Raw genomic sequence first — 12,647 nt, forward strand, 5'->3', positions numbered from 1 at the left:
TCTTTTGATTCAGTTGGTTGGAAACACTCTTTCTACAGAATCTACGAATGGACATTTGGGAGCCCTTTGAGGCCTACAGGGAAAGAATGAATATACCCAGATAAAAACTAGAAAAACACTCTGTGTGATACTCCTGTGTGATGTGTGTATTCAACTTACAGAGATAAACATTTCATTTGACTCAGTGGGTTGGAAGCACTCTTTCTGGTGAATCTGTGAAGGGTTATTTGGACATCCACTGAGGCCTCAGGGGACAAAAAGAAAATCCAAAATAGAAATAGAAAGAAGGTATCTGTGAAACCGGTTTGTGATGTGTGAATTTATCTCAAAGTGTTAAACCTTTCTTTCAATTCAGAAGTTTGGAAACACTCTTTTTGTAGAATCTGTGAAGGGAAATTTGAAAGCACATTGAGACCGATGTGAAAAAACTGAACACGATTCATCTCACTGATGTAAACGTTTGTTTTGATTCATCGGGTCTGATATACTCTTTTTGGAGAAACTGCAAAGGGTCATTTGGGAGCCCATTGAGGCCTATGGAAAAAAATGAATATCCCCAGGTAAAACTTGGAAAGAAGCAACCTGTGAAACTGTTTTGTTATGTGTAGATTTATCTCACAGTGTTAAACATTTCTTTTATTCAGCCAGTTGGAAACACTGTTTTTGGAGAAACTGCAAAAGGACATTGGGGAGCCCATTGCAACCTATGAGGAAAAATATATACAGATAAAAACTGGAAAGAAGATATCTGTAAAACTGCTTTGTGATATCTGGATTCATCTCAGAGAGGCAAACTTATCTTTTGATGCAGCAGATTTGAAACAGTCTTTTTGAAGAATCTGTGAAGGGATATTGAGGAGTACATTGCGGCCTATAGGGAAAACGAGAATATCCCCAGATAAAAACTGGAAAAATTGATCCATGATCGTGCTTTGCAATTTGTGGAGTCATCTCACACAGGTAAACTTTTCCTTTGATAGAGTAAATTGGAAACACTCTTTTTGTAGAATCTGCGAAGTGAAATTTGGGAGCCCCTTGCAGCATATAGGGAAACACCAAATATCCCCAGATAAAAACTAGAAAGAAGCTATCTGTGGTACTGCTCTGTGATGTGTGGATTCATCTCAGAGTTAAACCAATCTTTTGATTCAACACATTGAAGACATTCTCCTCAGAAAATCTGTGAAGGGACATTTGGGAGAACATTGAGGCCTTTCAGGAAAAACCCTAGATAAAAACTAGAAAAAAAGCTATCTGTGAAACTGCTTTGTGATATGTGCATTCATCTCACAGAGTTTAACCATTTTTTAATTGATTCAGCAGTTTAGAAACACTCTTTTTGTAGAATCTATGAAGATACCTTTGGGAGCCTTTTGAGGCCTGTGTGGCAAAACCAAAAATACCTAGATAAAAAGTAGGAAGAAGCTAACTCTGAAACTTCGTTGTGATGTGTGCATTTATCTCACAAAATTAAGCATTTCATTTTATTCATCAGGTGGGAAACACATTTATAGGAGAATCTGGAAAGGGGCATTATAAAAGCCATTAAGGCCCATAAGAATAAATGGAATGTCCACAAAGGAAAACTAGAGAGAAGCAATCTCTGAAACCACACTGTGATATGTGGATTCATCTCAGAGTTAAACTTACTTTTTATTCAGCAGGTTAGAAACACTGTTTTTGTAGAATCTGCAAAGGGACATTTGGGAACCCATTGAGGTCTTTAGAGAAACGCCAAATAACCCCAGATAAAAACTTGAAAGAAACTATCAGTTAAACTGCATTGAGAGATGTGGATTCTTTTCACAGAGTTAAACCTTTAATTTGATTCAGTAGGTTGGAAATGCTCTTGCTGTAGAATTTACAAAGGGACAATTGGGAGCCTGTTTTGGTCTATGCAGAAAAACCAAATATCCAGAGATCAAAACTAGTAAAAAGCTCTCTGTGAAACCACTATGTTATGTGTGGATTCAACTCACATAATTAAAACTTCATTTTTTTGAGCAGGTGGTAAACACTCTTTTTGAACAATCTGTGAAGAAATAATTGGGAGCCCATTGAGGCCTATGGGGAAAAATAGAACATCACCAGATAAAAACTGAAGAAAAGTGATATGTGAAACTGCTTTGTGATACGTGCATTCAACTGACGGTGGTAAACATTTCTTTAAATTCAACCAGTCGATAACACTCTTTTTGTAGAATCTGCAAAGGGACATTTGAAACTCATTGGGTCTTATGGGAAAAATATGCAATATCCCCAGATAAAAAATAGAAAGAATATATCTGTGAAACTGCTTTTTGAAGTTAGACTTATTTCACTAAATTAAACCTTTCTTTAATTCAGCAAGTTTTAAACACTCTTTTTGTAGAATCTGCACAGGGATATTTGGAAGTCCATTGAGGTCTGCGGGAAAATAAAAGCATATCTTCTGAAAATAACTAGAAAGAAGCTTTCTTTGAAACTCTATTGTGATGTGTGGATTCATCTTACAGACTTCAACCATTCTTTTAGTTCAGCAGGTTGGAAACACTTTGTTTTTAGAGATTCTGCAAAGAGACATTTGAAACCCATTGAAGACTATGGGGAAAAACCGAACATCCCCAGATAAAAACTAGAAAGAAGCTATATGTGAAACTGATTTGTGATGTGTGGATTCATCTAACAGAGTTAAACCTTTCTTTTGACTCAGCAGGTAGGAAACACTCTTGTGTTAGAATTCAGGAAGGAATATTTGAGATATTGAGTCCTATGGGGAAAAATTGAAAATCCTCAGATAAAAACTGTAATGAAGCTCTCTGTAAAAATGCTTTTAAATTGTGGTTTCATCTAGCAGAGTTAAATTTTTCTTTAGATTCAGCATGTTGGAAACACACATTTTAGACAATCTGCAAAGGGACGTTTTGGAGCCAACTGAGGCCTATGGGGAAAACAGAGTATCCCCAGAAAAAAATTTGAAAGAAGCTATCTGTGAAACTGCTTTGTGATGTGTTACTATATCTCACAGAATTAAACATTTCTTTTGATTCAGCAGGTTAGAAACGCTCTTTTTGTAGAATCTGTGAAGGGGAATTTTGGTGCCACTTGAGGTCTATGGGAAAATGAAAATATCCCCGCATAAAAACTCGAAAGAAGTTATCTGTGAAACTGCTTTGTGATGTATGTATTCATCATACAGAGATAAATCTTTCTTCTGATTCAATAGGTTGGAAACACTCTTTTTGGAGAATCTGTCAAGGGACATTTGAGAGCCCATTGAGGTCTTTGAGGAAAAACTGAATAGCCACAGGTAAAAACTAGAAAGAAGGTATCTGTGAAACTGCTCTGTGATGTGTGAAGTCATCTCACATAGTTAAATCTTTCTGTTGATTCAACAGGTTGGCACCAATCTTTCTGGAGAATATGTGAACAAACATTTTTGAGACCATTGAGAAGTGAAAGGAATAATGGAATATCCTCAGATAAGAGCTAGAAAGGGGGAGATGTCTGTAAAACTGCTCTGTTATGTGTGGATTCAAGTCACACATTTAATTCTTTCCAGTGATTCAGAAGGTTGAAATAGTCTTTTTGTAGAATCTGCATAGGGACATTTTGGAGCCCACTGTGGTCAATGGGGGAAACTGAATATTTCCAGATTAAAAAGTAGAAATAAGCTGTCTGTGAAACTGCTTTGTGTGTGTGGATTCATCTCAGAGTGGTAAAACTTTCTTTGATTCAGCAGGTTGGAAACATTCTTTCAGTAGAATCTGTGAAGGTACATTTTGGAGCCCATTGAGACCTACCAGGAGAATGTGAATATACGATGTTAAAAACAAGAAAGAAGCTATCTGTGAAACTGCTTTGAGATGCCTGCATTGAGCTCACAGAGTTAAAACTTTCTTTTGATTCAGCATGTTGGAAACCCTCATTTTGGAAAATCTTCGAAGGGATATTTGGGAGCCCATTGAGGCTTATATGGTAAAACTCCATCTCCCCAGATAAAGCACAGAACGATAACGTATCCCCAGATAAAACACAGAGATAACCTTTCTTTTGATTCAGCAGATTGAAAACAATGTGTTTGTAGAATCTCTGAAGGGACATTTGGTAGCACATTAGGGCCTATGTGGAACAATGGAATATATAAAGATAAAAACTAGAAAGAAACTACCTGTGAAATTACCATACGATATTTCAATTTATCTCACAGAATTAAACCTTTCTTTTGATTCAGCGGTTTGGAAACCCTTTTTCAGTAGAATCTGTGAAGGGACATTTTGGAGCTTATTGTGCCCTATAAGGAAAAACTGAATATCCTGAGATCAAAACTAGATAGAAGGTATCTGTGCAACTCCTTTGTGATGTGTGGATTCATCTCACAGAGTTAAATCTTTGTTTTGATTTAGCAGGTTTGAGAAAGTCTTTTTAGAGAATCTGTGAAGGGAAATTTGGCAACCCATTAAGGCATATGGGGAAAATCCAAATATCCCCAGACAAAAAAAGGGGAAGAAACTATATGGAAAACTGCTTTGTGATTTGTTAATTCATCTCCCAGTGTTAAAACTTTCTTTTGACTCAGTAGTTTGGAAACACTCTAATGGGAGTATCCTGGAATAGACATTTGGGAGGCCATTGATGCCTATGGGGAGAAACAGAATATTCCCAGGTGAAAACTAGACAAAAGATGTCTTTCAAACTGCTTTATGATGTCTGGATTCATCTCACAGAGTTAAACCTTTGTTTTGATTCAGTAGGTGGAAACACTCTTTTTGTAGAGGACAGGAAAAGACATTTGGAACACCATTGAGGTCTCTGGGGAAAAATAGAATATCCCCAGATGGAAACTAGAAAAAAGCAATTTTTGAAACTGCTTTGTGGTTTCTGGATTCATCTCACAGACTTAAACCTTTGTTTTGATTCAGCAGGTGGAAACATTCCTTTTGTAGAGGACAGGAAGAGAAGTTTTGAAGACAATAGAGGGCTAGAAAAAAAAAACAAATATTCCCAGAGAAAACTAGAAAGAAACATCTGTGAAACTGTTTTGTGATGTGTGGATTCATCTCACAGAGTTAAACCATTGTTTTGATTCAGAAGGCTGGAAAAACTCTTTTTGTAGAATCTGTGTTAACATATTTGCCAGCTCGTTGTGGCCTATGGGAAAAAGACAATTATCCCCATAAGAAAATTAGAAAGAAGATATCTGTGAAACTTCTTCGTGATGTGTGCATTCTTCTCACAGAGTTAAACCTTCATTTGATTTAGATGTTTGGTGATACAGATTTTGTGTGTATGTATGAGAAGGACTCTCACTCTGTCACCCAGGCTGGAGTGCGGTGGCATGATATCTGCTCACTGCAAGCTCCGTCTGCTGGGTTGATGCCATTCTTCTGTCTCAGTCGCCTGAGTAGCTGGGACTACAAGTGCACGCCACCACGCCTGGCGAATTTTTTGTATTTTCAGTAGAGACATAGTTTCACTGTGTTAACCAGCATGGTCTCAACCTCCTGACCTAGTGATCCACCCTCCTTGGCCTCTCAAAGTGCTTGGGATTACAGGGGTGAACCACTACACCCAGCTGTGGGACTGTTTTTGGATAATCTGTGAAAGGATATATGGGTGCCCCTTGAGGCTTTTTGGAAATAAAAGAACATTCACAGATAAAATCTAAAAAGAAGCTGTGTGTGAAGCTGCTTTGTGATGTGTGGATTCATCTCAAGGAGGTAAAACTTTCTTTTTATTCAGTGGCTTGAATACACACTTTTTGGAGCATCAGCAAAGGGACAATGGGAGACCATAAAGGTCTATTGGGAAAAACTGAATATCCCCACACAAAACCTAGAAAGAAGATATCTGTGAAATTGCTTTGTGGTGTGTGGATTCATCTGATGCAGGTATAACTTTCTTTTGATTCAGCTGGTAGGAATCAAAAGATAGATAGAATGTATCTGTGCAACTCCTTTGTGATGTGTGGATTCATCCCACAGAGTTAAATCTTTGTTTTGATTCAGCAGGTTTGAGAAAGTCTTTTTAGAGAATCTGTGAAGGGAAATTTGGCAACACATTAAGGCGTATAGGGAAAATCCAAATATCCCCAGACAAAAAGGGGAATCAGCCAAGGGATATTTGGGAGCCCACTGAGGCCTATGTGGAAAAACAAACTATCCCAAATTAAAAGTTAGAAAGAAGCTATCTGTGAAACCTCTTCATGATGTGTGGATTCATCCTACAGAGTTAAATCTTTCTTTTGATTCAGCAGGTTAGAAACACCGTTTTTGGAAAATCTGCAAAGGTGCATTTGGGAGTCTATTATTTCTCATGGGAATAAAAACAGAATATCCCCAGACAAAAACTGGAAAGAAGCTATCTGTGAAACTGATCTGTGATGTGTAGATTCATCTGACAGAGTTAAGACTTTCTTTTGATTCAGCAGATTGGAAACACTCTTTTTATAGAATCTGCAAAGGGACGTTTGGGAGCCCATTGTGGTCTACAGGGAAAAACCGAATATCTTTAGATAAAATCTAGAAGTAAGCTATCTGTGAAACTGCTTTGTGATGTGTGGATTCATCTCACAGCCATAAACCTTTCTCTTAGTTAAGCAGGTTGAAAACACTCTTTTTGGAGAATCTGCAAAAAGATATGTAAGAGTCCATTGCGGCCTATGAAGAAAAACTGAATATTCCAGATAAAATTTAGGAAGAATCTATCTGTGAAACTGCTTTGTGATGTGTTGGATTCGTTTCACAGAATTAAAACTTCTTTAATTCAGCAGTTTGGAAACACTCTTTTGGGAGAATTTTCTAAGGTATATGTGGGAGCCCATTGAGGTCTAGGGTAAAAAGTTAATACCCCCAGATAAAAACTAGGAGAAGCTATCTGTGAAATTGCTTTGTGATGTTTGGATTCATCTCATAGAGTTAAACCTATCTTTCAATTAAGCTGGTTGGAAAATCTCTTTTTGGAGAATCTGCAAAGGGACATTTGGGAGCCCATTGAGTATTAAAAGGAAAAACCGAATATCCCCAGATAAAAACTAGACAGAAGCTATCTCTGAAACTGCTTTGTAAAAGGTGGATTCATCTCACAAGTTAAGTCTTTCTTTTGGTTCATCAGATTGGAAACAATCTAATTGGACAATCTGAGAAATTATATTTTGGAGCCCATTGACGCCTATGGGTAAAAACAAAATATCCTTAGGTAAAAGCTAGAAAGAAGCTATCTGTAAAACTGCTTTTTGATGTGGGGGTTCATCTCAGAGAGTAAAACCTTCCTTTTGATTCTGCAGGTTGAAAACAGTTCTTTTGGAAAATCTGCCAAGGAACATTTGGGAGCCCATTGAATCCTTGGGGACAAAACTAAATATCCCCAGAAAAATCTAGGTATAAGCTGTCTGTGAAACTGCTTTGTGATGTCTGGATTCAACTCACAGAGTTAAATTTTTCTTTTCATTCAGCAGATTTGAAGCATTCTTTTTGTAGAATCTGCAAAGGGATATTTGGGAACCCATTGAGCTGTAGGTGGAAAACCCTATATACAGAGATTAAAAACTAGAAAGAAACTACCTTTGGAACTACTTTTTGATGTGTGGATTCATCACCTATCTTCTGATGCAGCAGGTTGATAACACTCTTTTCGGAGGATCTGTGAAGGGATATTTGGGAACTTATTGTGGCCAATGGGGAAAAGCAGAATATCCCCAAATAAAAACTAGAAAGAAGCTATGTGAGAAACTGCTTTGTGATCTGTGGATTCATCTCAAAGAGTTTAACCTTTCTTTTGATTCAGCAAGTGAGAAGTACTGTTTTTGGAATATCTGCAAAGGGGCATGTGGGAGCCCAATAATACCTATGTGAAAAAACCTAATATCCCCAGATAAAAAGTAGAAACACGCTGCCTGTGAAACTCCATTGTGATATGTATATTCATCTCATAGATTGAGACTTTCTTTTGATTCAACAGGTTGGATGGAAACTCTCTTTTTCTAGGATGTACAAAGGGACATATGGGAGTCTGTTGATGCCTAATGGGAAAATCAGAATATCCATAGATAAAAGTTAGAAAGAAGCTATCTGTGAAACTGCTTTGTAATGTGTGGGTTCATCTCACAGAGTTAAATCTTTCTCTTGATTCCACAGGTTGGAAACAGTCTTTTTAGAGAATCTGGGAAGGGATGTTGCCAGCAAATTAAGGCCTATGGGGAAAACACGAATAATTTCAGACAAAAACTAGAAAGAAGCTAGCTGAGAAACTGCTTCCTGATGTGTACATTCATCTCACAAAGTTAAACCTTTCTTTTGGTTCTGCATATTGGAAACACTCCTTTTCTAGAATCTTTGATGAGACATTTCAAAACCCATTGAGGCCTGTGGGATAAAAGTGAATATTCCCAGATAAAAACTACATAGAAGCTGAGAAATTGGTTTGTAGATACGTGGATTTAGTTCACCATGATAAACCTTTCTTTTGGATCAGAAGGTTGGAAACACTCCTTGTGTAGAATCTGAGAAGGGACATTTAAAAACCTATTGAAGTCTATGAGGAAAAAACAGAATATCCCCAGATAAAAAGTAGAAAGAAGCTACTTGTGAAACTGTTTAGTGATTTGTAGATTCATCCCACTGAGTTAAGTCTTTATTATGATTCTGCAGGTTGTAAACACTCTTTCTAGAGAATCTATGAAGGGACATTGGGTAGTCTATTGAGGTGTGTGGGGGAAAAACCGAATATTCCCAGACCAAAACTAGGAATAAGCTATCTGTGAGACTGCTTTGTGATGTGCAGATTCATCTCATAGAATTAAGCATTTCTTTGCTTTCAGCAGGTTGGGAACACTCTTTTTGGAGTATCGACCTAGGGACATTTGGGAGCCCATTGAGGCCTATGGGGAAAAACAGAATATCTCCAGATAAAATCTACAAAGATGGTATTGGTGAAACTGCTTTGAGATGTGTGTATTCATCTCTCAGTGTTAAATCTTTCTCTTGATTCAGCAGTTGGAAACACTGTTTTTGTAGAACCTTTGAAGGGACATTTGGGAGGCCATTTAAACCAATGGGAAAATAATTGAATATACCCAGGTAAAAACTAGAAAGAAGCTATCTGTGAAACCGTTTTATGATGTGTGGATTGATTTCTCAGAGTTAAAATTGCTTTTCCTTCAAAAGGTTGGAAGCACTCTTCTTGGAGAATATGTTAAGGGACACTTGGGGGCTCATTAAGGCCAATGGGGAAAAACCCAAATATCCCTAGATGAAAACTAGAAAGAAGATACCTGCGAAATTCTTTGTAATGTGTGGATCCTCACATAGATAAACTTTTGTTTTGTTTCAGCAGGTTCAAAACACTGTTTTTGTAGAATCTGAGAAGGAATATTATGGAGCCCATTGAAGTCTATGGGGTAAAACCTAATATCCCCAGATAAAAGTTAGAAAAAAGCTATCTGGGAAACTGCTTTGTGATGTGTGGATTCATCTCACAGAGCTAAAATCCTGTGGAATCAAAAGAAAGATTTAACTCTGTGAGATGAACCCACACATTTATTTTGATTCAGCAGGTTGGAAACATTCTAATTGGAGAATCTGTGAACGGATATTTGAGAGCCCATTGAAGCCTAATGGAAAAACCAAATATCCCCAGATAAAACCTAGAAACAAGTTATCTGTGAAACTCGTTTTGTGATGTGTGAATTGATCTCACAGAGCTAAAACTTTCTTTTGATTCAGCAGGTTGAAAACACTCCTTTTGTAGAATTTGTGAAGGGATATTTTGGAATCCATTGAGGCCTATGGGGTAAAAAACAAATATCCCCCAGATAAAAGTTAAAAAGATGCTATCTGTGAAACTGCTTTGTAACGTGGAGATTCATCTCTCAGAGTTAGACCTTTCTTTTGATTCTAAAGGTGAGAAACACTGTTTTTGGAAAATCTGTGAAGGGGCATTTGGACACCCATTGATGCCTATGGAAAAAAACTGAATATCCACAGATAGAAACAGGAAAGAAGCTATCTGTGAAACTACTTTGTGATGTGTAGATTTATCTTACAGAGTGAAACCTTTCTTTTTATTCAGCAGATTGGAAACACTCTAATTGGAGAATATGCAAGTGGATATTTGAGAGCCCAGTGAGGCCTATGGGAAGAAAACGAGTATCCTGAAATAAAAACTTTAAAAACATCTATCTATGAAACTCCTTTGTTATGTGTGGACTCGTCTCACATACATAAACATTTGTGTTGATTCTGCAGTTTGGAGAAACTTAGTATAATCTGCAAGATAACGTTTTGGAACCCATTAAGGCCTATGGGGAGAAACTGAATATCCAACGATAAAAGTTAGAAAAAAACTATCTGTGAAACTGTTCTGTGATGTGTGGATTCATCTCACAGAGTTAAATTTTTCTTTTGATTAAGCAGGTGGGAAGCAGTCTTTTTAGAGAATCTGTCAAAGGACATTTGGCAGCCATTTAAGGCATATGTGGAGAAACCAAATATCCTCAGATTAAAACTGGAAAGAAGTGATCTGTGAAACTGCTTTAGGATGTGTGGATTCATCTCACACAGTTAAGCTTTCTTTTGAATCAGCAGGTTGGACACACTCTTTTTGGAGAATCTGTGAAGGAAAATTTGGGAATACATTGAGGCCCAAGGAGTGAAATGGAATATCCCAAGATAAAAACTAGAGAGAGGCTATCTGTATACCTGTTTTGTGATGTGTGAATTCATGTCAACCAGTTAAACATTTATTTGTATCTAGCAGGTTGGAAACACTCTAATTGGAGAATCTGCAAAGGGACAATTGAGAGCCCATTGAGATCTATGGGGAAAAACAGAATATCCCCAGATAAACACTAGAAAAAAAGCTATCTGTGGAAGTGCTTTGTGATCTGTGTATTCTTCTCACAGAGTTAAAACTTTCATTTGATTCAGCAGGTTGGAAGCACTCTTTTTGGAAAATCTGTGAAGGGACATTTGGAGCCCATTGAGGTCTGTGAGGAAAAACCAAATATCCCCAGATAAAAACTAGAAAAAAGCTATCTGTGAAACTGCTTTAGGATGTGTGGATTCATCTCACAGAGTTAAGTGTTTCTTTTGATTCAGCAGGTTGGAAACACACTTTTTGGAGAATCGCTTTGTGATGTGTGGATTCATCTCACAGAGTTACAACTTTATTTTGATTCAGCAGGTTGGAAACAGTCTTTTTAGAGAATCAGCAAAAGGGACATTTGGCAGTTTTTGTAAGGACTATGGGGAAAACAAAATATCCCCAGATTAAAACTAGAAAGAAGCTATCTCTGAAACTGCTTTGTGATGTGTGGATTCATGTCAAAGAGCTGAAAAATTTCTTTTCATGTAGCAGGTTGGAAATACTCTTTCTGGATGATATGCAAAGGGACATTTGGGAGCCCATTGAGGCCAATGGGGAAACACAAAATATCCACAGATAAAAACTAGAAAGAAGCTATCTGAGAAACTGTTTTGTGATGTGTGGATTCATCTCACAGAGTTAAGCCTTTCTTTTGACTCAGCAAGTTGGAAACACTCTAATTGGAAGATCTGCGAACTTGAAAGCCCATTAAGGCCCATGGAAAAAAAACAAATATCCTCAGATAAAAACTAGAAAGAATATTTCTGTGAAACTGCTATGTGATGCCTGGATTCATCTCACAGGGAAAAGCGTTTGCTTTGATTCAGCAGATTGGAAACACTCTTTTTGTAGAATCTCTGATGGGGCATTTGGGAGGCCCTTGAGGCCTATGGGGAAAAACTAAATATCCCAAGATATAAACTGGAAATAAACTATCTTTGAAACGCTTAAGATGTGTGGATTCATCTCACAGAGGTAAGCTTTTTCTTTTAATCAGCTGGATGAAAACACTTTCATGGAGAATCTGAAAAGGGACATTTTGGAGCCCATTGACATATATGAGGAGAAATGGAATATCCCCAGATAAAAACTACAGAGAAGCTATCTATGAAACTCCTTTCTGATGGATTTATCTCTAAGTGTTTAACCTTTCTTTTAATTCAGCAGGTTGGAAACATCTTTTTTTTAATATCTGAATTCACATTTTGGAACCCTTTGAGGCCTCTGGGGAAAAATCGAAAATCTCCAGATAAAAATTAGAAAGAAGCTATCTGTGAAACTGCCTTGTGATGTGTGAATTCACCTCACAGAGCTAAACCTTTCTTTATATTCGACAGGTTGGAAACACTCTAGTTGGAGTATATGCAAAATGACATTTCAGAGCCCATTGAGGCTGATGGTGAGAAACAGAATATCCCCAGATGAAAACTAGAAAGAAGCAATCTGTGAAACGTCTTTGTGATTTTTGGATTCATCTCACAGAGATAAATCTTTTTTTTTTTTTATTCGGTAGGTTGAGCACACTCTTTCTGTAGTATTTGCAGAGGGACATTTCTGAGTCCACTGAGATCTATGGGAAAAGCTGAATATTCAGATAAACACTTAGAAGCTATCTGTGAAACTGCTTTGTGATGTGTGGATTGCACAGAAATAATCCTTTTTTTTTTTATTAAGCAGGTTGATAACACTTTTTTTTTATTATTATACTTTAAGTTCTAGGGTACATGTGCATAACGTGCAGGTTTGTTACTTATGTATACTTATGCCATGTTGGTGTGCTGCACCCATCAACTCGCCAGCACCCA

This window comes from Rhinopithecus roxellana, chromosome 9 (genome assembly GCF_007565055.1).
Source record: "Rhinopithecus roxellana isolate Shanxi Qingling chromosome 9, ASM756505v1, whole genome shotgun sequence".
NCBI classification, from domain to species: domain Eukaryota; kingdom Metazoa; phylum Chordata; class Mammalia; order Primates; family Cercopithecidae; genus Rhinopithecus; species Rhinopithecus roxellana.